Raw genomic sequence first — 23987 nt, forward strand, 5'->3', positions numbered from 1 at the left:
TTGTAAGGTTTATGAGAGGGATTTGGCAAACAAGATTATGCAGGCCTTCTGAAATAAGTCAAGAAGTACTCTTTCCATTGTTTTCTGATGTCTGCTGCTGTCTGGCTAAATGTATATACTATGCTTATCAAACTGCCCAGTAAGCACTTCTCTTAATGTTTAATACCCTTATATTAATGCTACTCTCACTTTTGGTAGAGAATCTTCTCTTTTAAGATGGTAGTGACAGAAGTGCTCTGTACTGCAATATCTCTAGCACACCTTCCAAGGCTCATGGTCTGTTGCAGAAGAGGTGGCGGAAAGAATGTCCTTCCAACGTGCTCCCCCAGACACAAAATGGCCTGGTTATCCATGATCTCACAGTGTCTGACACTACCTACACAAGACCATCATAATAGGAGGAAAAGATCATGACATCAAAATAAAAGAGAGACTGATTGAGGGGGGAGGGGATATGATGGAGAATGGAATTTCAAAGGGGAAAGGTGGGGGCCGGAGGGAGAGCATTACTATCGGATATTTTTTATAATCATGGAAGTTGTTAGTTAAAAAAAAAAAAAAAAAAATGGAGCCAGGCGTGGTGGTGCATACCCTTATTTCCAGCACTCATGAGGCAGAAGTAGGAGGATCGCTGAGAGTTTGAGGCCACATTGAGACTACATAGTGAATTCCAGGTGGGTCTGTGCTAGAGTGAGACCCTACCTTGATAAAAAAAAAAAAAAAAAAAAAAAAAAAAAAAACAGAAAAATTTGGAAAAAAAAAAGATATTTTTAAAAAGTAGTAACTCTTTTTCTTTTTTAAACTAGAATCTTGCTGTAGCCAAGGATGACCTGGAAATTCACTAGGTAGTCTCAGGGTGGCTTCGGACTCATGGTAATCCTCCTACCTCTCTTGCCCATGTAGTGGGATTAAAGACATGTGCTACCATACCCAGCAAGATGTAACATTTTTTTAAAAATTTTGTATTTATTTGAGAGCAACAGACAGAGACAGAAAGAGGCAGATAGAGACTTGGCGTGCCAGAGCTTCCAGACACTGCAAATGAAGGCCAGATGCGCACCCCCTTGTGAATCTGGCTAACGTGGGTCCTGGAGACTCAAGCCTCGAACCAGGATCCTTAGGCTTCACAGGCAAGAGCTTAACCGCTAAGCCATTTCTCCAGCCCAAGATGTAACATTTTTGCTCTTGGAATTTATGTATAAAGAACACACTCACAAATGCACCCACCTCTATATCCCACATTGCACAAAATGGCAAAAAAGACATGGGATTTTCTTAGACAAATATTTATTTATCAATTTCTCTCTTCAGCCGCCCTTGCACAGGTGGGTTTCAGCATCCTCCCTCTCCTGGTGTCAAATTAGCTTCAGTCCTCTTGGATGAAAGCACAGGGGAAAGTTTTCTTTCTCTATGACCTCATCTGATTTCTTTATCTCCTATAGCTCACTGGAGTGATTTTCTTTTATAGTAATCAACAGGTTTTATTTTCCTACTGAAACTGAAACTGTCTATGGTTCTCAGAGCTAAAGGTCCAAAGCTAGTCAGCATTTTTCTTCAGAGCCCAAGGGAGGGGCAGGAGCAAGAGACAAGATGAAGAGCATGTCTGAGCCACCAGGAAGAGGCTGGCAGGGTCACTTTCCCTCTTCCTTCCAGTGAGCTACAAACTGGATGGGAGACAACACCAAGGGGACCAAGTGTGGGGGCGACTGGAGGAACATTGAAGCCCCAGCGAGGAGAAAAGTCATCAAGCTCCAGACAGCAGGGCAGCCTGCCAGCAAGGAAGGAGCATGAGGCAAGCCCCAGCTCAGCTTGAAGAAGAAAGACATTGAGCCCAGAACAGAAGGGAGCCTCCCAGCACCTGGGGCTATGGTGGAGGAAGGAGCAGAATGGGGAGCACACAGCGGGCTGGGGGTTAATTTTTTTTTTTTGGAATTTTCTTTTATTAAATAAAAACATTTTCTTAAAAATGTGTCTTTATGTCTGGGTGATCTATCTGACTGCAGGCTGGCCTTGAGCACTGTGGGAAGAAGGAAGAGGGCAGCAGGGTCCCCCTCCCTAGGTCACCCCACCTCAAGAGGGTTAGATGTTCAAAGCTCCCACAGAATAGGTGAGTCAGCCCTTCAGGTGTCAGCTCTCTCCAGGTCCTTGGCCCTAACAACTGGGAAGCCTCAAAGTCTTCTGATGACAAACTACTCCCAGAACTCCTGGGGTCAGCAAAGGAAGAATGGGAATTGTCAATAAGAATTTATAGAACAGAGGCCCTTTCCCACACCTGTCCCCTATTTCCTGAATCTAGGCAGACGGGACAATAGTTACGGGAACAGGGGACAGGAGCTGAGGAGAAACCACCTGGAACACCCCCCCCACACACACACACACACACTGGAGTTTACGCTCAGTCACTTCCACTCCTGGCCCAACCCAGCCCAAAGCATAGAATGCCTGTGTGGGACAGGAGAAATCAGGAAATGGAAATAGGAGCCCAGACCCCCAACAGAAGCCCTGGGAGACAAGTCTAAGCAGGAGACACAATGGCCTCACCTCATCTCAGGGCACAAAAGGCATGGCCCAGACTGGGATCGGATCGTGGGGTAGAGGAGGGACCTGAGGGTGTGGGCAGGTCAAGAGCAGGTTGGGTGGGAAAAGATTTCCTAGTTTGCAGGCCATGGCCAGTTTCCCCAGTAGCACCTAGACAGCAGCAGGAATGGGGCAGGGGCTCCTCTTGAAACATTGGTGGCTACAGGCTCTCATGATCTCTGACGCCAGGTGCCTCAGCCTCTTCCTCCTCTTCCTCTTCCTCCAGAGGCCCCCGGCCAGAGACGGGGTCAGAGGGGGTGCCATTCTTCTTTACCTCCACCGGAAGGGGTCTCTCACCCTCCAGGGTGGCCACTTCCTTATCCTCTCCTTCAGGGTCTTCTGACTCCTTGGGACGTTTCGGGGAGTCCTCCAACAGGTCCCCTGCTCTCCTCTTCAGCGCCCCCTTCTCATTCTTCTTGGCAGGCTCATCGATGGCCAGCTTCCCTTCTTCTTCACTGCTGCCCTCCCTATTGCCCTTCTTATCGCCATCACCCTCGGGGGGCTTCCAGATCTGGCTCCAGCTCCGGCTCTTCCACTCTGCTGATTTTCTGGGAAGACTGGTAACCAGAGGAGGCCCTTTCCTCTTGCTGGGCTTGCCAAACTTCTCCTTGGACACCTCGTAAGGGAAGAGGTCTTTGGGGCCCAGGAATGCCTTCTCATGGGTCCCCCCAAAAAAGACTTGTTATTTGTTGGCTGTGGATTTCACGGCTGCCTCAGGCATCTCATCAATCCGGGCCGGCCAGTGCAGGTAACCCTTCATCTTGGCGAACACCAGGTCCCCGCATTTGTACTCCTTTTGCCGGGTGGATCGTGACATGGCGGGGTTGCCGGAGCCCGCACAGGGCGCGAAGCGCAATCGTTCGGTACTACCCCCCACTCTGCCATCCGGTGGTGGCCCCGGCCCGAGCTCCGGCGCTGCCACAGTGTCTCGGATGGGAGGTAGGGACGGAGGGGAGGCGGCCCCGCGGGGCACGGAGCTGCGCTGCTCCTGCGGGTTTTTTGTGTTTGAAATTCTATTGCTCCCTCCTGGGCGCCAGGCCTCTTCCTCTTCCTCCTCCTCCTCCTCACCCCTCCCCCCATCGTGGCCCCGCTCCTCCCTCCTCCTCCTCCTCCTTCCCCCCTCCCGCGGCCCTTCGATGCTCGCCTGGAGTGATTTTCTAAATCATGGTTCCTGGGCTGGAGAGATAGCTTAGCAGTTACGTGGTTGCCTGCAAAGCCTAAGAACTCATGTTCGACTCTCCCAGATCCCATGTAAGGCAGACACAGTAGGGTGAGGCAAGTGCAAATTCCCAAATGCCCACTATGTGGTGCAAGCATCTGGAGTTTGATTGTATTGGCTGAGGCTCTGGTACACAAATTTTTTCTCTCTAAAATAAAAATAAATAAATCATGGCTCTTTTTCCCCTCAAAACAAAAACAACAAAACAGTTGATTCATTCTAATGCCCTGTCCTTTATCCCTTAAATGTCTGTTTCTCTATCTTCCATCTAATGATGCTTCTCTACCTGCCCCATGGTTCTGGCCTACCTATGTAAACATTTTCAAGGAAAAACAAGTTGACAGGACATACCTGGAGACTTTTTGTCATGTACCTATGCCTATTTTTTTTAATATCGTTTTCCTAAATATTTTATTTATTTGTTACAGAGAGAGAGAGAGAGTGGAGGGAGAGGAAGGGAGAATGGCACACCAGGGCCTCCAGCCACATGTACCACCTTGTGAATATGGCTTTACATGGGTAGTGGGTTATCAAACCTGGGTTCTTAGGCTTTGCAGGCAAATACCCTAACCACTGAGCAATATCTCCAGCCCTTTTGTCTATGTTTTTATTGTCCATTGGTTTTTATTGCATTCTGAGTGGAAGGGAACTGAGAGATATAGAATTGTAAGAATGAACCTTCTGGATAATGGTAAGGAAGGCTCAGGGAAACAACATCAGAATAACACACATGGGCATTGTGATAGAAGTGTCACATGAGGGGAGTGGGGAGATGGGTTAGTGGTTAAGTACTTTCCTACAAAGCCTAAGGACTCAGGCTTCAATTCCCCAGTACACACACAAGACAGATACACAGCTGGCACATGTGTCTAGAATTGTCATTTGCAGTGGCTGGAGGCCCTAGGGTGCCCATTCTGTCTCTATCTTCTTCTCCCCCCCTCCTTCTCTGTTAAACAAAAATAAATAAATACAATGTTTTTAGAAAGGACTACCATATTAACATTGGCGCTTGGGAATATTTAGGCAAAGATCTACAAGTCAAGGAAGTTAATAGTCCATATCTTTTGTTATTTTTAATTATTTACTTATTTGAGAGGGAGAGAGAGCAGATAGAGATATAATGGGCATGTCAGTACCTCCAGCCACTGCAGATGAGCTCCAGACTCATGTACCTCCTTGTGCATGTGGATTACGTGGGTCCTGGAGAATTGAACAAGCCGCCTTCAGCTTTGCAGGGATGCCGGGGTCCAGCCCCAGCTTGTAGGAGGGTCCCTGAAGAGAGGTGTGAAAGGGAACAGTACAATGATGACTGGAAGTCAAGTTCTGGTGCAAGCTGACAGGCTAATGCTGAAAGCAGCTGAGTTTCTCTGTCTCTCTCTCTGTCTCTCTGTCTCTCTGTCTCTCTCTCTCTCTCTCTCTCTCCTGCCACAGCTCTTAACCTTAGTCTTTTATTTTCTGATCATGTCATGCAAGAGCAAACTTCAAGAAAGGTACAGTTCCACAGAATTCATAGAAACTTTGCTATTTCTTTACATCAAACAATCTCATAATTATTTACCTCAAGTACAATCATCAGGGCCCTATAATGATTAACTATTTTCACACTTTCCCCATGTATATGCAGTTAAGAACTTGCAATTTCCTGAGCTCCTACTTTCAATGACTGTATTAATGCTGAGAGACAGAACAGCCACAAAATGGGGGGGGGTTCCTACCATTGATCCAATAAACCCATTTACCCCCCCCCCCACCATTTCTTTTGAATTCCCCTTTCCATGTCCCTCCAATACTAAGGCCTTGGTCCTGCCAATTGAACTCTTTCTGACCTCAGTTGTTTTTCCTGTAAGGATTCTTGTAAAGAGTCATAGTTTGCTGCAATTGCCACAGTTCAGAAAAGTTAGTCATAGAACAATTCTTATACTGTTCCAGGAGGTTCATTGTTTCCTCCTCAGTGTACAGTACTCCATACCCAACTTCCTTTAAGGCCTTTAAAGAAAACAATTATTTCTGACCTATTTTCTTGTTTTTCCAATTCTATGCCACAGCATCTTTCAGATACATTGACCAACACTTCATTAACATCTTTTTCTTTTTTTTCAAGGTAGGGTCTCGCTCTAGTCCAGGCCACCCTGGCAATAGTCTCAGGGTGGCCTCGAACTCACGGTGATCTACCTACCTCTGCCTCCTAAGTGTTGGGATTAAAGGCATAAACCACCGTGCCAGGCTCTAACATCCATTTTTGCTGGAAAAGTAAACTTAGAGATTGGTATACCAAGTGAAAGACAGAAAAAGACAAACATTATACCAAAAAACCATAGATATCTATAGAGCAGAGAGCCAAAGATGTTTCTATAGAGGGGCCACATTGGACTCCAAGGAAGAGATAACTGGGCTGGAACTGTGTCATGCAACTCTTCAGCACTTGATTCCTTGTGATCCTGAAATGGCATGCTTGCCGTCTCTGGAACAGGGAAGTACTTTAACTGCTAAGCCATCTTTCCAGCCCTTAAATTAAATTCTTTAATGCCCCATGGCTATTGCTAGGTAAGCAAGTTGGTATCTAATGTGCCATTTTCTTCTTTTCTTCAAAGCTCAGAGGGGGTGTGTGTGTGTTTAATTTTATTTCTGAATTACTAGAAATTTACTAGACATCTGCAGTTCCAGAAATGCTTCAGGCTGTACAAAAAAACAAAGTCTTGGATGCTAAGAGAGTTTGTGGAAGAGGTAAGGTTCTGGATAAATGGTAACTAATTTTGGAATGTAAAGTGTAGATCCAGTGCCTTGCCTGGAAATATTGAATAATTTGTAAAGTGAGTTGATAACAGCAGTGCCCACAGACAGATGCCACCCACATTCTTCATCCCTCACCCAGAGACATGTCACTCGCAATTTCAACAGCCTCACATACTCACACACTGTCTCCCAGTACTCATTTTCCAAAGCTCTTAGGCACAAAACTCAACAAGTCTCTCCATCACATGTTGGGCTCTAGTGAGAAACACAAATTAAATGAAGATACTCTCCTAATTTTTGCAGAGCGGGAGGGTTGAGATAGGGTTTCACTCTATCCCAGGCTGACCTGAAATTCACTATGTGGTCTCTGTGTGGCCTCAAACTCACAGCCATGCACCTACTACCTTTGACTCCCTAGTACTGGGATCAAAAGCATGCACCATGATGCCAAGGAAAAAATGAAAATACTCTTTGTTGTTGTTGTTGTTGTTTCTATTTTATAAATTCAGGTCTTGCTGTAGGTCAGGCTGACCTGGTATTCACTCTGTAGTCTCAGGTAGGCCTCAAACTCTGTGACTTTCCTACCTCTGCCTCCTGAATATATATTTAGTGAGTGTGAAAGAAATGGGGGTGGGAGAATTTGAATGCCAGGGCCTCAGCTTGTGCCATCTAGTGGGCACGTGTGACCTTGTGCTTGCCTTACCTTCTCTTAGAGAGAACCATGGATAGATGTCGAGATAGATCAATATCAACTGGTTTGAGAGAGGCAGAGCCAGAAGAAGATATAGATGAAAGGATGGGAGCATGAGTATATAGGTGTGTACATGAATACATTGGTATTCAGGTAGGTGGATGGATTGATAGATATAGATGTGTACATGGATGCACTGTTATTTGGGTATATAAGCAGATAGATATATGATAGATAGATAGATAGGCAGATAGATAGATAAATGTCAATGGGTTCAGGACAGAGACAGAAGGATGGATAGATGAAGGGATTGGTACATAGGTATATAGATGTGTACGTGGATATGTTGGCATTTGGGTGTGTAGATAGATGAGAGATAGATAGATAGATATCAATTGGTTTAAAAGAGGCAGAGACAGAAGGATGGATAGTAAAACGGATGTGTGCATGGGAATATAGATGTGTGGATGAATGCATTGGCATTTGGATGGGTACATAGGTAGATAGATGATAGACAGGCCATATTTAATATGGTGGGTAAGGATGTAGATCGATTCTTATATACATGGATGTATTGATAGCTGAATAATTGGGGTAAATCAGACATACTGTTATAAATTGTCGGTATTATCCACTTTCCAATGCCTTTTTCATTTAACCATAAAAGTATCCCAAGACACTCCTGTGTATTGTCTATGATGTTAGATTTGTAGAATATCAAGCAGAAAATGCAACAGTTCTTATTCCAATGTGGTTCCCCTGAGATGTCTATTTTATACTCCAGGAAGGTCGATTTTTGCCTCCACTGATCATTGAGCAATGTCTGTGGAAAATTTAGGGCTATTACCCAAGTACGCTTTAATATCTTCATGCTGAACTGCTTCTACATAGGACACGGGTGCAGTTTTTGTGCACATCATGGGCCTGTCAGCACTGCATCAAGTATGAGGGACAGAATCATGTGTCCACGTCCTCCCTGAGGATGATTGACAGTTCGCAGTGACCACAGCAGTAGACTTGGGAGACCACACCCTCCCTGAGGATGATTGTTAGTACCCCTCAAAATACCACTGGTACAAAAATCCACAAAAGTTCAAGTCCTTCATGCAAAATGGGATATTTCTACAAAACCGACACATATCCTCTCATCTTTAAATAATCCATGTATGATTTATTATCCTTCATCAGGCCCTGGAGAGATGACTCAGCAGTTAAGGCACTTGCCTGCAAAGCCAAAAGGACCTGGATTCAATTTCCCAGGATCCATGTAAAGCCTGATGCACAAGGTGGCACATGAGTCTGGAGTTCCTTTGCAATGGCTAGAGGCCCTGGTATGCCTATTCTCTCTCTGCATTTGCCTCCATACACATACACTCACTCTCTCTGTCTCTAATAAATAAATAAAGTAATTTTAACAATAAATACAATTTTCTTAACATATAAAACTCACTGCTATACTGTTTTACATTACTTTAAGATTATAAAGGGAAAGCTGGTATTGATGCTGGCACACAATTATGATATGAGTACTTGGCAACATTGAAGTAGCAGGAGTGTCATGAGTTCAAGGCCAGCCAGGACTGCAAATTGAGAGCCAGGTCAGTCCAGAGTAGAGTGAAATTCTACCTCAAAGTGAATGAAATAATGAATTGACCTTCTGTTGTTGTTCACAATAAACAGGTGTACAGAGGTAGTGAAGTACAGAGGTAGTGTACAGAGGTAGTGAAGAGGTAGTGTCTTTTATCTATTTTGTAAAACTTCAAAAAATGACTCCTCACTCTTGTGAATGCATAGAATAATCATTTGAGTGAAAATTTCTGAGAAGTAGTTAGAAATAGGAAATCTTGGGGCTGGAGAGATGGCTCAGTGGCACAGGAGGGGACACCTTTAAAGAAGATGGTCCTTGGTTGGAGAAATGTGTTTAGCATTTAAGGTGCTTGCCAGCAAAGACAAAAGAGCCAGGTTGGATTTCCCTGTACCCACATAAGCCAAATACACAAGGTGGTGCATAAGTCTGGAGTTCATTTGCAGTGGCTAGATGCCCTGGGGTGCCTATTCTCTCTGTCTTCCCCCTGTCTCTCTCTGCTTGCAAATAAATAAAATATTAAGAATACCCCAATAAAGTAGAAAATCCAAGGCTGTGAAGGTCGTAATAGTAAAAGAGATTTTTCCCACACTCTGTAGGACTCAGCGAACACTGCTAGGCAGAAAGAATGTGAGCAGCCCTGTGTGGTTAGGAGTAGCTTGGGGCATTCATGACTCCACCATGGTTACTGGAACCTGCACAAGGCTAGCAAGGTGGTGAGCCCATCAACGTTGTGACAAGGAGGATGGAGGGTACAAAACGAATGAGAGGACAGAACATGGGAGGGAATACCTTGAAAGATCATCCTGGGCTGGAGAGATGGTTCAGTGGTTAAGGCGTTTGCCTGTTAAACCTAAGGACCTGAGTTTGATTGCCTAGAACCCACATAAAACAAAGGAGAATATGGTCTTCATGGTACTTGGCATCATACAAGACCCCTTAATGAAAACAAACTATATTTTAATTAATTACTTAATTATTTGCAAGTGCAGAGAGACAAAAAGAGAATGAGAGTGAATGGGTGTGCCAGGGACTCCTGCCACTGCAAACAAACTGCAGATTCATGGACCACTCTTTGCATCTGGCTTTATGTGAGCACTGGGGAATTGAACTCAATATATTAGGATTTGCAGGCAAGTCCCTCAACCACTTAGCTATCTCTGCAGCCCCAAACGAACTATTTAGTTACTGAAAGTGAGGGAGCTGGTGAGATGTCTCAGTCATTAAGGCACTTGCATGCAAAGCCTGAGTTTGATTCCCTAGTACCCATGTAAAGCCAGGTGCACAAAGTAGTGTGTGTACTGAAGTTCATTTGCAGCTCCAGGAGGCCCTGATACTCAAATATGATATGTTCTTTATTTTGACTTTATCCTGTAGTATTTACAAGTCTTTAGTCTGTAGTATATACATGCCTGAGTGTATATTCAAGAGAGCATGATTAATAGCCATCACTGGCCTAAATTTGTTACTTTTTATTTTAGTATTCTTATTGATCTTGATAACTTCCTCCTAAGATATAGCAAGTGGTCTTCAGGGCTTGTTTCTTTCAGTTCCCACTCTTCCTTTTGTACTTCTTGTTCTACCTACCAAATTCTCCCTTGTCACCAAAAACCTTCTAAAATCCTGCCCATTCTAAAACTCTACCTCTCACACACAGTTCTGCCTTCTGGCTATGACTTTACAGCATCTTTCACTCCAAATTTAAACCATCTCACTAAATCAAATACAAACTCTACTCTCTTAAAGAAGCTACTGTCTTTACTGCACCTCTTTAACTTCTTGTACATATGGACATCTAATTTTTCTCTCTTTGCTAAAAGTTAAAGTCATTCAACAGCATTTAGGGTATTTCCTTCCTTTTACCTTTCCTCCTTTTTTTTTTTTTTCATTACAAGCCACCAAAAAAAGAAAAAAAAAAGTCAAAAAATCAAACCACTGGCTATTGCTCTGTTAAGATTAACTCCTCACCAATTTAAAATGTAACTATAATCTTAAAAGGATGTCTCTCCATGATTCATGTTATTATGTCTAACGTTGGCCAACCATCTCATGTCGTGTGTTCTATGTTTTATGTAGTCTGTCCTTCTGTATGACTAAATTTATGATTATTAAAAAAGAGCATGATTATATTCCAAGATCCACCAGTTATTTGTATGCATTAAAACATGTGGCTAGCTATCTATTAAAATTTATAAAGGGCTGGAGAGATCAATTTGTGGTAAAGGCATTTGCCTGTGAAGCTAAAGGACCCATGTTCAATTCCCCAGGTCCCATGTAAGCCAGATGTACAAGTTTGTGCATGCATCTGGAATTCATTTTCATTGGCTGAAGACACCAGCACACCCATTCTCCTTTCCTGAAATAAATCAAATAAATAAAAAATAAACTATAAAAATACCTATAAACATAGGAGCAGAATAGTGGCACATGTCTTTAATCCCAGCACTTGGGAGGCAGAGGTAGGAGGATCACCATGAGTTCAAGACAAGCCTGGGACTACAAAATGAGTATCAGGTCAGCCTAGGCTAGAGTGAGACCCTACCTTGAAACAAACATACAAACAATTAAAAAAAAAAGATTGAAGTAAAATTCTATAAAGACAATATGGATAAGGGCTTGGGAGGTGATTCAGGTGCTTTCTTGCAAAGTGTACTGGCCCAGGTTCAGTTCCCTGGCACCCACATAAAGCCAGATGGAAATTGATGCAAGCAACTGTGATGCCCCGATGCCTGTGCAAATGGGAGGCAGAGTCAGGAGCTAATGGGCCAGCTGCTGTAAAAGTTCTTTGCAATCTGCAAGTTTGTTCTCAGTGGCAAGACACCTTGTCTCAAAGAAGGTGGAAAACAGACCTAGAAATTGTCCTCTGACTTTCATACATACACCATGGTATGTGTGCCTCCCTGACACATGCATACACGCACCTGAATAAATAAAATAATGATAATTTGTCATATTTTCAACTTTATTTGACACTTTTAACTTGACATATTGGTGATAATATAGCTAAATTCTATATCAATGTTGGAAATGTTGGTAGATAAAGCCTAGAATGGAGTCACTGAATAAAGGAAAAGATACAATTTAATCGCTACATAGCAGTAAAGATCTAGCTTTCTGCAGCACTTTTTGCCCATATTTTCTCCTTTAGCTTCTTCAAGCCCTCAGGACTCCTAATGCCTATTTCTTATTTAAAAAAATATTTATTTATTTGTGAAAAAGGCAAAAGAAATATGGAAGACAGGGAGAACATGGGCACATGAGGGCCTCCAGCCACAACACCAACAACAAAAAAGTCAGATGCATGCACCACCTTGTGCATCTGGCTTATGTGGGTCTTGGGGAACAGAAGAACCTGGGTCCTTTGATTTTTCAGGCAAGCGACTGCTGCTAAACCATGTCTCCAGCCCCCTAATGTCTATTTTATCTGTCCCAAACAGGACAGTGATGAACTGAGAAGGAGAAACTACTCGAAAGAGCATTTTAGAGCTAGGGTTTTGCTGCTTGTGGTGGATATACAGTTCCAGAAAGGTGTTCTACTAAGTTACGAATGAATGCCACTTGTAAACACACTTCATGTTCATGTCAATTAATTTTGTTTCCATGTAGCATAATATGTACCCTGCATTGTTAGGCAAGCTCTGTACCCTGAGCTAGAATACCATTTGCTTAATGACATATTATGTTTTGTTTGTTTTTTTTTCTGGTGATAAGGACCAAACCCAGAGCCTTGTGTTTGCTAAAACACCAACCCATTAATGACATTTTAAAAAGAGTGTTTGTGTATATGAACATGTGTGTGCCATGGGGATGTCAGAGAACAACCTCAGGATGTTGGTCCTTGCTTTTTACCTGGCTTCATGCAGGATCTCTCTTGTTCACCTCTGAGTATGCCAGGATATCTGACCCACAAGCTTCTGGACTTACCCAGCTCTGCCTCCTCCTGCCATATTGGGATTGCAGAAGCATGTGCCACTGTATTTGGCTTTACATGGGTCCTGGTCATCTGAATTTTGTTCTTTAGGCTTGCACATAAAACACTTTAACAGCCATCTCTTCATTTCTGGTGACTGATTATGAATCATCAATATAGAAATTTTAAAATTAGAGAAAAGCAAACATTCACAAATATAGCATATTTTTATTTTAAATATTTATTTAACATTAAAAAGCATGGCAATGGAAAAAATCTTCACTTAGGGTCGCTATGAAACTGTAATTCATATTTTACTAATTAAACACTTTTTGAATCCAACGAAATTATATCTTAAGCTAGCTCCCATTGTAGGCCAAATATTATTAGAATAAAGTGAATTTCCCCAGGAGCCACAATGTGGAATGATGTAATTGAGGAGCTGTATTCTGCTACATCCAAGGAACTGAAGACCATGCATCAAAGTAAAGGAAAATGCATTGCTATTATACTCTTTTCACAAAGCAGCCTGGAATAATGCATATTATTTTGGGTTGGAGTTCAAAATATAACAAAATGTCAATAAATTAAGGGTCATTTCTCTTTCTGGATCTGTGTCTATCAAAACATCACATATTTGCATTCATAGCCCAGTAAATGTTAATATTAAAAGGGTGGCAACAAATGGTGACTGACCATTTTCCACTTACTGACATCCTGTCTCCCAGCGAATCTGAGGTGGCTCATCTAACTTCCAGTCATTATCCTCCTTCTGACATGGCATGGTCACCCCCTCCCCATGCTGATGAAAACCCATCTAAATCTGTCCATCAGTGGAGTCCATGGACAGCAGCATGTGAGGCACAGGCAGATGAAAGGGAACCAAGGAAAGAAAAGTAAAAAGAACTAAGAATAGAATATAAAACAAGAAGAGAAAAAAAAAACTAATAAAAAAGCCAGTAGAGTGTGTTCTATAAAATAAGCTGGAAAAATGTTCTTGCCGGGCTCCTCCCCAGTGGGCAGGTAGTTCTGAGGAGGGACCAGGCCAGCTGGTTCCTCCCAAGGGGTTGAGGAGAAGGGTGGATGTCGGACAACTCAAAACCTCTCCTATTCTCCGGAGAAAAACCACACTGAGTCGGGAGTCTTGTGGAAGCAGGAACTCATAGGAACTTGCTTTATTGTTACAAGCAGTTGCCTATATAATGTTGGGGACGAAGGCAGGGATTTTAGGATGGGGGAAGAGGTAAGGGCCAATAGTTAACTGTGACTATTGAAATGATAATTCCAACTCCTGCATGGAAGTAGCAGGTAAGAAGCCATTAGGTTTCTTGCTGAGTCCTAGCTGGTCAGAGACAGGTCACCAAACTTTAGCTAGACTCAGGAAGTTCACTAGGCCTCACACCCAGGCCTCTCAAGGCCCAACATGTTCTGACAATGCACAAATAGCTAATGCCACCTTGCTTTTATCTTTGAAGAGCCAAGTAGTTCTTTAGATATGAGACTCAGTCATCAATCTTCTAAAGGAGTCACTAGTTGCTCCTATTTCAGTTCATCATGTCTTCAAAGAAGGTACAAGTCCATAATGCAATCAACAACTGCCCATGTCCTTGGGTAGGTGGACTTCTAACAGACATTTGGGAACAGTAAGAAAGAGACCTTCCTTGTGTCTGTTGTCCTTCCTCAGGGGGCAGAGGTACCAGAATGTGTCATGAACAGCACTAGCAATAGGGTTGACTTAATCTTGAACTTTATCTATCACTGGTAAATGAAGTAGCTTTTTAAAGTATTCATTGGCAGGGGTTTACCCATTTGTTTGTTACTGGAAATTTTGAGAAAATTAGTATGCCTTGAAACTATTATCCTATGTGTAAAATTCAAACCCAAGTGATTATTATAAAAGATTAAAGTAGACTAAATATACTGATAATACATTGTAATTATATTGAAATAGTACTGTGCCCTGACTTCAGTTATTTCATATTTTGTAAAATAATTGTGTTTTTTTAGACTTACCTTTATTGAGAAACTCAATTTTACATGCCGCTTTTTGACTTGTTCTTATGGATGTCTGTGTGTTTGGGTGGATGCATAAATTGTATCATCTGTCTGCTATCACATGTACATTATGAAATGGCAAGTAAATTATTCCTGGAAGTATAAATGGTACTAGTCTGTACATTTATTGCAATGAATTGGGACTGTACAGGCATATGAGAATAGTAAAGTCATATCAGGAAAACCAGGTCCAAGAGCATACTGGACACAATTCTAGTAAAGTGTACAATTCCCTCACGTAGACCCCATAAAAATGGTCACCTAACATGCCATGACACACTACTCTGGTCCCATTTCCTTAGGATCCCAACCCCAGGAATGGTGAGTACCTCAACTTCTCCAGAGTGCCAAGAAGAATCTATTTTCAAGGGAAGTAGCCATTTTTTTTTTAATGATGAAAACCAGGGATCACTTATGAGATGGTCTATTTCATTCATTCTGCCAAATTACTAAGTACCTCGTGAGGAATTAAGGACAATTACGGCAGAAAAAGTTTTGGGCCTGAGAATAAAGGATTTAGACAGTCTGTTTCCTAGGCCTAAGAGATTGCTTAACATGAGGTAAGAGAATGGTGGAAATGAGAGTGAGGCAGGAGGATTCAGGTTCCCTAGTAAGGGAATGGAGTTGGAAATGCTTTGATATACAGATGCTTTTCAGAAAGACCCAGGGAGGGGATCTATCACTAGGGGCAAGTAACATTTCTCCTTTGAGCTCTGGTACAGTAGGGCTTAATCAATTTTGAAAATTGCAAGTTGTTTATTCAAATATCTTGGGCCTTGTCTGCACACAGCTGTTATGAGAGAGAGAAGGGGAAATCTTGAAATATAATACATTCCCTGTGTGCCATCTGATGCACAAGACAGAGCATTCAAGTGATTATTTTTCTTTTCCTATAACAAACAAAACCTCTACCTAAAACTCCATGTCCTCTAGATACCACATCAAACCTCTCTTTCTGAGCTGCTTCTACCAAGTACTGCTGCTGATAGCTGTATTACTTGACTTCCCCAAAGCCTTCTCCATGCTTCTACTGACTGACCTTTAGAGGGTGCAGGGCTTTATACCTTCTCATGCAATGGTTATGTCTCACCTGGCCTTTCTTACCACTCAGCAGCAACATCATCTGCTGACTCACCTTATCTCTTGCAATGTTCACTGCTTCCCCTTGGCAGGGTCAGTATAAATGCCACCTGCTGACAGTGTCAGACCCTGAGCAGCCAAGCACAGGAACCTTGTTAACACTCACCCTGCATCCCTCTATTTTCATCTTTCACACTAATTGGCTATCACTTTATGAGTGCTGCATTTTACTTGCTGATTAGTTTGCTGCTTGCCTGTCACCTTAGAATATGTTCTCCAGGAAAGCAGGACAGTGTCATTTTGTTCACCTCATACTCTCAGTGTTTCACAGACCATGAAAATGGAACAAATATTAGTGACTTCATAAATAAAATGAACTGATCAAACTATAATTACAAAATGATCATTTTAAATGAAATTATAAGCAATCTGAGCTAGTTTGAATGTATGTTCCACATAGACTGAGGTGTTTCTTCAAAGCTTGCAATGTGGATATTTAGTCCCCTGGCTGGAGAAGGTGTCACTGGAAGCATATCCTGGGACCCAGCCCAAAGGTGTGTTTTGGGTCCCTTCCAAACTTATGCAGAGTTGATTGTCCTGTGCCTTGACAAGGTAGGCCAGGCCCTTCCACTTGTCAACCACAAAAGGCAATTGTTGATCTTCTGGGACTGGCAGCTGAAGATTGACAGTGCCCTGGGATTTTGACACCCACCAACACTTTCCATATCACAAAGGAGGAGCTCCAGGTCACAGTCCAGATGGAAGGAAGGCCTATCTCAATTGTTATCCATACAGGGTCCAGTTGGTCAGTCCTGCCATCCTACTATAATAAGACATTTTCCTCACAGATCTTTGTGTTGGGTATTGACTGCCTGTCCCTCTCCTCATGCATCACTCTCCCCTTACCCTGTGTAGCTTGGGACACTCCCCTTTCCTATTCATTTCTTTTTCTCTTTAAAATTATATATTTAATTGGCAATTTCTGTACTTACAGACAATAAACCATGGTATTTCCCTCCCCTCCACTGCTTTTCCCTTCATAACTCCACTCTCCATCATATCTCCTCCCACTCTCCATTAGTCTCCTACATACAGTCATCATCTTCCTTTGGAGTTGTCTGCTGGGCAGGTTTGTGATCTTCTAATGTGGCCCACTGTCTACCAAAAAAAACCCCTGGAGTTTTTTGACGCATATGCACCTGTAGGATTAAAGCAGTACTCATTATTTTCTTTCTTTTTCTCTGATGCCTTCTGTCTCCCATAAGACTGCATACAGTACAGCTTTTTCCAGCTTTCAAGTGGCTGGGCTACAGGGAGAAGGTTTCCTGCTCAGCCACAACTTGATTTCTCAGTGACTTTGCTGCTCAGGCATGTGAAGTCTTCAGCAATAGGGTCTTACCATCTCTTTCTCATAGGGAACCAAGGGCCTTGGCAATAGCCTGTAATGTTTGGGAGGCAACAGGGACCTTCCTGGCCAACAGCTCACTGGTAGGTATCCCATATTAGGTAAGGAAAATTTTCTAGTAACAATCTATGGCTTCTGGATGTACCATTATTTAAGAAACTAGACTTTCATATGTCTTATTCAGACTATCTTGAATGTTGATTGATCCTCCCCCCCCCCATTCTTTTATACATTTTTTTCCCCTGACCTCACTTAGGCTTTTCCCATCCCTGTAATCTGTTTTAGTTACATATATACAATACCATTTTCTTAAGACCTTCCCTCTCCTCCCTCCTTATAGCCTTTTTCTAGCTCATGGGCCTCTGCTAGTAATTATTGGTTCCAGATCACACACAAGTCTATATATTTGTAGCTAGGATCCACAAATAAGAGAGAACATGTGGCGTTTTGCTTTCTGGGCATGGGTTACCTCACTTAGTAAAATCCTTTCCAGATCTATCCATTTCCCTGCAAATTTCATTACATTTTTCTTTACCACTGAATACAACTCCATTGTGTAGATGTATGACATTTATATTATCCAGTCATCTGTGGATGGACATCGAAGCTGGTTCCATTTCCTATATATTGTGAATAGAGCAGCAATAAACATGGTTGTGCAAGTATCTCTAAGGTAGTGAGAAGAGTCATTAGGATATATGCCTAGAAGTGCTAAAACTGGATCATCTGGCAAACCTGTTTTTAGCTGTCTCAAGAACCTCCACAATGATTTCCACAATGGCTGTACATTTATTTCATTCAACAGCGCAGAAGGATTCCCCTTTTCCCACAACCTCGCCAACATTTGTTGTCATTTGTTTTCTTAATGGCAGCCATTCTGACAGAAGAGAGATGGAATCTCAAGGTAGTTTTAATTTGTATTTCCATGATGGCTAATGATGTAGAACACATTTTTTAGATGTTGATATACTACCTGTGTTTCTTCTTGTGAGAACTCTCTATTTACTTCCATAGCCCATTTTTTTATTGGGTTGTTTGATTTCTTATTGTTCTGTTTTTTTTTTTTTTTTGAGTTCTTTGTATATTCTGGATATTAATCCTCTGTCAGATGTGTAAGTGGCAAAGATTTTCTCCCATTCCCTAGGTTATGCCTTTGCTCTATTAACAGTGTCCTTTGCTGTACAAAAGCTTTGTAATTTCATGAGATTCCAGTAATTGATTAGTGGTTTCATTTTCTGAGCAATTGGGATTATATTCAGAAAGTCATTACCTCTGCCAATATGTTGAAGGGTTTCCCTCCCTTTTCCTCTAGCAACTTCAGAGTTTTAGGTCTGATATTAAGGTCCCTGATCCACTTGGATTTGAGTCTTGTACATGAAGAAAGACCAGGATCTATTTTCATCTTTCTACATATAGATGTCCAGTTTTCCCACAGCACTTGTTGAAGAGGCTGTATTTTCTCCAATGAATATTTTTGGCATTTTTGTTAAAAATCAGATAGCTGTATCTGCCTGTCTTAACATCTGGATCCTCTATTCTGTTCCATTAATGTACATGTCTGTTTTTCTGCCAATGCCATGCTGTTTTTGTTACCATGGCATTGTAATATAGCTTAAAATTGTGTATGGTGATACCATCAGCCTTATTCTTGGCTATTTGAGGGTTTCTTTTATGTGTGTTTCCAAATGAAATTTAGGGTTTTTTTTTTTTCTATTCCTGTGAAGAATGCCATTGGAATTTTTGTGGGGATTGCATTAAATGTGTACATTGCTTTTGGTAAGATTGACATCTTCACAATATTAATTCTTTCAATCCAAGAGCATGGGATATCTTTCCATTTCCTTGTGTCTTCTGCAATTTCTCGCTTCAGTGTTTTAAAGTTCTCGTTGTAGAGCTCCTTCACTTCCTTAGTTATGTTTATTCCAAGGTACTTTATTTTATTTGAGGAAATTGTGAATGGGAAAGATTCCCTGATTTCATTCTCTGTAAGTTTGTTGTTAGTATATAGGAAAGCTACTGATTTCTGTGTATTGATTTTGTATCCTGCTACATTGCTGAAAGTGTTTGTCAGCTCTAACAGTTTGCTGATCGAGTTTTTATGGTGTTTTATGTATAGAATCTTATCATCTGCACATAGTGATAACTTGATCTCGTCCTTTCCAATTTGTATCCCTTTCATGAGTTCCTCTTGCCTTATTGATATAGCTAAGACTTCTAGGACTATATTAAATAAAAGTGGGGACAGTGGCTATCCTTGTTTTGTTCCTGAGTTTAGTGGAAAAGCTTCCAGTTCTTCACCATTTAGTATTATTTTGGCTGTAGGTTTGTCATAAATAGCTTTTATTATGTTGAGATATGTTCCTTCTATTCCCAGTTTCTGTAATACTTTTACAATGAAAGGATGTTGGCTTTTCTCGAATGCCTTTTCTGCATCTATGCATACAATCATGCAATTTTTTTGTCATTCAGACCATTTATATGATATATTAAATTTATTGATTTTCATATGTTGAACCATCCCTGCATCCCTAGGATAAAGCCAACTTGGTCAGGGTAAATGATCTTTTAGATATATTCTTGTATTCTGTTTGCCAATATTTTGTTAAGAATTTTTGCATCTATGTTCATGAGGGAGATTGCTCTGTAATTTTCTTTTTTTGTTCTGCCTTTGCCTGGTTTTGGTATGAGGTTGATGCTGGCTTCATAGAACAAGTTCAGTAGAATTCCTTCCTTTTCTATTTTATGGAAAATTTGAGAAGCATTGGTGTTAATTTTTCCATGAAGGTCTGGTAAATTTGCCAGTGAACCCATCTGGGCCTGGGCTTTTTTTAGTTGGGAGAATTTTTATAACTGCTTGGATCTCTGTATTTGTTATAGGTCTATTTAAATGGTTTATCTCAACTTGATTTAATTTTGGTAGGTCATACGAATCAAGGAAATCATCCATTTCTTTCGGATTTTTAACTTTTAGTGGTATATGTATTCTTAAAGAATATCCTTATAATTGTTTGAATTTCACTGGCATCTGTTGCAATGGTGCCTTTTTCATCTCTAATTTTATTAATTTTTGTCTCTTCTCTCTTGTCAAATTCGCTAAGGGTTTATCAATCTTGTTTATCCTTTCAAAACACCAACTCTTTGTTTCATTGATTCTTGGGATTGTTTTTATTTTGTTTGTTTATTTATATTTCATTAATTTCTGCCCTAATATTTATGATTTGTTCTCATCTACTCATGTTTGGTTCACCTTGTTCTTTTTCCAAGGCCTAATGGAACATTAAATTGTTTATTTGTGAACTCTCTAATTTATTAATATACACACTTAGAACTATAAATTTCCCTCTTAGGACTGGCTATAGCTACTTGGGCGTACATCTGGGTCCTCTACTCTGTTTCACTGTTCTACATGTCTGTTTTTGTGTCAGTACCATGCTGTTTTTGTTACTATGGCTCTGTAGTATAGGTTAAAATCAGGTATGGTGATACCACCAGCCTTATATTTGTTGCTCAGTATTATTTTAGATATTCAAGGATTTTGTGATTCCAAATGAATTTTTGAATTGTTTTTTCTATTTCCATGAAGAAAGCCTTTGGAATTTTGATGGAGATTGCATTAAATGTGTAGATTGCTTTAGTTAAGGTTGCCATTTTCACAATATTGATTCTTCCAATCCAGGAACAAGGGATGTTTCTCCACTTTCTCGTGTCTTCTGCAATTCCTCGCATGAGTGTTTTAAAGTTCTCATTGGAGATTCTTTACTTCCTTGGTTAGGTTTATTCCAAGGTACTTTATTTTTTTTTGATGCAATTGTGAATGGGAGTGGTTCTCTGATTTCATCCTCTGTGTGTTTGTTGTTAGCATATATGAAGGCTACTGCTTTCTGTGTATTTATTTTGTATCCTGCTACATGGCTGTAGGTTTTGATTAGCTCTAACAGTTTGCTAGTAGAGTCTTTAGGGTCCTTTATATAGAATCATGTCATCTGCAAATAATGATAACTTGATCTCTTCCTTTCCAATTTGTATCCCTTTTATGTGTGTCTCTTGCCTTATTGCTATGGCTAAGACTTCCAAAAGTATATTAAATAAAAGTAGGGACAGTGGAAACCCTTGTCTTGTTCCTGATTTTAGTGGAAAAGCTTCCAGTTTTTCCCCATTTAGTAATATGTTGGCTGTAGGCTTGTCATTATATTGAGATATGTTCCTTCTATTCCCAGTCTCTGTAGGACTTTTATTATGAAGGGATGTTGGATTTTGTCAAATGCTTTCTCTGCCTCTAAGGAGATGATCATGTGATTTTTGTCCTTCAACATGTTTATGTAATGTATTACATTTATTGATTTGCGTATGTTGAACCATCCCTGCATCTCTAGGATAAAGCCTACTTGGTCAGGGTGAATGATCTTTTTGATATACTCTTGTATTCTGTTTGCCAATATTTTGTTGAAAATTTTTGCATCTATGTTCATGAGGGAGATTTGGCCTGTAATTTTCTTTTTTTGTTCTATCTTTGCCTGGTTTTGGTGTCAGGGTGATGCTGGCCTCATAGAAGGAGTTTGGTAGAATTCCTTCTTTTTCTATTTTATAGAAAAGCTTAAGAAGCAATGGTGTTAACTCTTCCTTAAAGGTCTGGTAAAATTCAGCAGTGTATCCATCGGGGCCTGGGCTTTTTTTTAGTTGGGAGATTGTTGATAACTGTTCGGATCTCCATGTTTGTTATAGGTTTATTTAAGTGATTAATCTCATTTTGATTTAATTTAGGTAGGTCATATAAATCAAGGAAATCATCCATTTCTTTCAGATTTTCATACTTTGTGGAATATATGCTTTCATAGTATGTCCCTATGATTTTTTGAATTTTTTCTGGAATCTGTTGTGATGTTACCTTGTTCATCTCTGATTTTATTAATTTGTGTCTCTTCTCTCTTTCTTTTGGTCAGATTTGCTAAGGGTTTATCAATCTTGTTTATCCTTTCAAAGAACCAACTCTTTGTTTCATTAATTCTTTGGATTGTTTTTTTGTTTGTTTCTATTTCATTAATTTCTGCCCTAATCATTATTATTTCTTCCTGTCTACTGATTTTTGGTTTGCCTTGTTCTTCTTTTTCCAAGGCTTTAAGGTGAAGCATTAGGTCGTTTACTTGTGACCTTTCTAATTTCTTAATATAGGCACTTAAGGCTATAAATTTACCTCTTAGAACTGCCTTCATTGTGTCCCAGAGATTTTGGTATGTTGTGTTCTCATTATCATTTGACTCTATAAATTTTTTGATTTCCTTCTTGATTTCTTCATTGACCCATTCATCATTTAGTAGTGTTTTGTTTAGTTTCCATGATTTTGTGTATGTTCTATAGCCTTTCTTGCTACTGATTTGTAGTTTAATTCCATTGTCATCAGATAGAATGCAAGGAATTATTTCAATTTTCCCGAATTTGTTAAAATTTGCTTTGTGTCCTAATATATGGTCTTTTTTAGAGAATGTTCCATGTGCTGCTGAAAAGAATGTATATTCTGCACCCTTTGGATGAAATTTCCTGTATATATCTGTTAGGTCCATTCCTTCTATGGACATCATTTAGTCCAGATGCCCTCTCTGTTATTTTTTCCTGTGATGACCTGTCAATTGATGAGAGTGGGGTGTTAAAGTCCACCCACCATCACTGTGTTGGTGTTATCTGTGACCTTAGTTCTAATAGTGATTGTTTGATGAATTTGGGAGCCCCCATGTTAGGAGCATATATGTTTAGGATTGTAATATCCTCCTGTTGGAGTGTGCCCTTAATCAATATTATCAATATAATCAATATAAAGCGACCTTCCCTTATCTTTCTTGACTAAAGTTGCACTAAAGTGTACCTTGTCAGATATTAGGATAGCAACCCCTGCTTGTTTTCTAGGCCCATTTGCTTGAAACACCGTCTTCCAACCTTTCACCCTAAGATAATGTTTATCCTTTGTAGAAAGGTGAGTTTCTTGGAGACAACAAAATGTAGGATCCTGCTTTTCAACCCAGTCTGCAAACCTATGTCTTTTCGTTGGGGCATTGAGGCCGTTGATATTAAGAGTTATTATTGAAAGGTGTGTATTTATGTTTGCCATTTTTTGTGTGGTTCCGGTTCTACCTGTGCTCTCATCTGTTAACTAGTATTTGAGTATTGCTTGTTTTTTCTAGGTTCCTTTTCCTTTTCTTCAGCATGGAGGATTCTATCAAGTATTTTCTGTGGAGTGTGTTTTGCTTCAAAATACTCCTTTAACCTGCTTTTTGTCATGGAATGTCTTTATTTCTCCATCTATTTGAATGGATAACTTTGCAGGATAAAGTAACCTTGGTTGACAGTTGGTATCTTCAAGAACTTGGAATATATCACTCCAAGCCCTTCTGTGCTTTAAAAAAGTTTATGTTGAATAATCTGCTGTAATCCTAATGGCCTTACATTTGTAGGTAACTTATTTTTCTCTCTACCTGCTTCAATATTTTTTTCTTTGGTGTGTGTGTTTGAAGTTTGACTATAATATGGCAAGGAGAGGTTCTTTCCAGTTTTTGTCTGGCTGGGGTTCTAAAGACTTCCTGTATCAGCTTTGGAACCTCTTTCCCAATTTGGGGGGAAATTTTCTTCTATGATTTTGTTGAAGACACCTACTATGCCTTTGGAGTGGAATTTTCTCCCTTCTACTTTGCCCTGAATTCTTATATTGGATCTTTTCATAGTGTCCTGAATATCTTGAAATTC

The 23987-nt window shown here is 40.6% G+C and overlaps 1 pseudogene; it reads right to left on the reverse strand.

Annotated features, from left to right (window-relative positions):
• Positions 1–2712: 2712 nt before the first annotated feature.
• LOC123457380 lies at positions 2713–3394 on the reverse strand (annotated as a pseudogene).
• Between the last annotated feature and the right edge of the window lie 20593 nt (positions 3395–23987).

Source organism: Jaculus jaculus, unplaced genomic scaffold, assembly GCF_020740685.1.
Source record: "Jaculus jaculus isolate mJacJac1 unplaced genomic scaffold, mJacJac1.mat.Y.cur mat_scaffold_41_1_1322751_arrow_ctg1, whole genome shotgun sequence".
Taxonomy (NCBI): Eukaryota; Metazoa; Chordata; class Mammalia; order Rodentia; family Dipodidae; genus Jaculus; species Jaculus jaculus.